Raw genomic sequence first — 2,718 nt, 5'->3', positions numbered from 1 at the left:
TATTTTTAATTAAATCTCAACTTTCAATAAAATAGTTACCTATTTTTAAACTAACTTTATTTTTTATATTTATTCCTATTAAATACCTTATAATAAATATAAAATTATTATCAATAGGGACACTTTTAACAAAAAGGCAATAATTACACTTCAAAAGATTAATTAAAAATGCCTTATATTTTTTGAATATTCAAATTTTCAAAAAATATCTTAAATTTTTGAACGGGAAGAATATATTTTAACCTTTTGCATTTATCTAGAGAAAATTAAGCATCTTGTGATCCTGTCATCTTCATGGAAGTACTTATGGTCGAACTTAATTGGATTGGATTCTTCATGATGATCTATATACTTAAGACAGTAGGATGACGAAGATTTTTGTGTGTGTGTGTTGTGTGTGATATTTAAAAATTATATGATTATTGACTAACGAGTACGCAGAGATCTTGATAGAGTTCAAGTCCTGTTATGCTTGTTATTCTGTAATATATCGAACCCAACTCGTTTCATATAATAATTGATATATAGATAGATAGATAGATATGTAGAGAGAGAGACAGGATGCATTAAAATTACAATAAAAAAAATTGACCTAAAGCTGAAAATAAAGGTTTTTGATTTTTCACCCAACATATAGATGGGTTGGGAGTCTCTAATGTGCCATTATCTAATGTCAATTGTAATGTCTCAAGTTCTCAATTTTTTTTAAATTTTTTTGGATTAATGAATTTTACTTAAAATAAGAGACATTTGAAGATCTTAAAGTCTCAAAATGGTAAAGATTTGTATTTTTTTATGATTTTTTAAAAATAAAAGGTACAATTTTAATATTTTCTTTAAAAATTATAAAAAATATAAATTTTCATCATTTTAAAACTTTAAATATTCAAATGCCTTTTATTTTAAATAGAATCTGATGATATAAAGAAAAAAGAAAAAAAATTGAAAACTTGGAACATTACAGTAAGTATTAGAGACACATTATATACCTCAATCCTGTATAGTTATGTTTTAAAGCAAAAGAAAGATGGTGTCTACCTCAGAAAAGTCAGTATGTATTAGTTCTTGTTTTTGGATCTGTAAGCAATATCTAACATGAATACGGTCATTATCTTCGTCGTTGTTAAAGCTGACGTATAGGTAGACAAGTTTATTACTACTCTCCTTTTATTCAAGTCCTTCCAAAAAGATCCACTAATGTGAAAAGTAAAAATGGAAGCACCCTGAAATTAATATAAAAATCAGTGCAAGAACCTTTCAAATATATATATGAATGGCAAAATAAGATATCTAAATTCGTTGTCCTCGATCGTTAATCCTGAATCGTTGTCTTAAACATTGTTCAGTGAAGCCGCCTCCGTTAAGACTGTATATTTCTATAGGGACATTCTTCTAGGATTTATATATATATATATATATATATATAGAGAGAGAGAGAGAGAGAGACTTTGAAGTAGAAAAATTTGAACCCTTCAACCCATAACATATAAAGTCAGTAACTAAGACTGTACACATGCAGTTGCATCTTTGTACAACTTTCTGATAACGGACAAATACATCCAAATTCAAGCCCAAGCTAACAGCCTACAATTACAATGGTCTCTTCATTTAGTGGAAACAAGCCATTTGCCTTACGAAGACTATCAATGTAAATTGCTATAGGCTAATTAATTTTGCCTAAGTTTTGTTTAATAAAATTTCTTCTCTGCTAACCCAAAAAAAAAATCTTATTTAAAATATATGTTAATGCTTGTCTTTAATTAATTTTTAAAAGTGAACTTCATTGTGCATTGTTTGATTTATAATAAATTAAATTTTATAGATTAGTATTGATGTGTGTGTGTGTGTGTTTTAATATCCCTTTGTTGTCTCCTATTCTAAAATTAGAAATAATGACGACAATATCATGGAAGAGTGGCCTTATTCCAAAAATATAAAGAACCCAAACCCCACAGGTCATCTCTTATCTTCATCGATGTTTACTGGCTAAAAAAGATGTTTCATCATGCTGTTGATAAAAATATTTGGTGAAAATATTAGGTAGAATGACAGTTAAATTCTATAACATAAGTAATGATAGTTAAATCCTGAATAAAATTTTCTACAAAGATCTAAAAGTTATATTTGATATTTAAATATTTATTTATAATTAAAATTTTTGGATATGTAATAATTTGGTATGATATCTTCAACTTATGTTTTAAAAAAAATTTATTGAGAATTTAACTAATATTAATTTAATGTTTTAGGATCTAACGGCCATTAATGCAACAGTATGATATTTTAACCTGTGATCATGTTGTTAAAATTTCACTATTTTTTTTTGGGCCAACTTAATTAATTATCTAGCAAGTTAAAATAGCAAGTTCAAAAATAAAATTAATTGGTTGGTTCAAGAGTGAAGTCAAGTCATTGCCTCTCAAATAAAAATAGAAAGTTCCTTCAAAGAATGGATCATATATAACCAACCCTCCTTTGTACAACAGCCTCCAGGGAAGTCATTCATTCATTCTTCATCATTCTCTTCCCTCTCCAATTCCGCAACGAACATATTCATCATCATATCTTCTTCTTCCATGGAAACTTATTATGATTATTATTCCAAGTCCAATATGATGATTGTCTCATTCTTAGTCGTCATGTTTCATCTGGGTTTGTCTCAGCAGCTTCTTGATCCAAGCCTGTCTTTAGGCAACATGCAGTGCGTGGAGAAGCTGG

Source organism: Prosopis cineraria, unplaced genomic scaffold, assembly GCF_029017545.1.
Source record: "Prosopis cineraria cultivar Desert tree isolate PC_DT_omini unplaced genomic scaffold, ASM2901754v1 PC14, whole genome shotgun sequence".
Lineage (NCBI taxonomy): Eukaryota > Viridiplantae > Streptophyta > Magnoliopsida > Fabales > Fabaceae > Prosopis > Prosopis cineraria.
Note: the sequence above shows the minus strand (reverse complement) of the source record.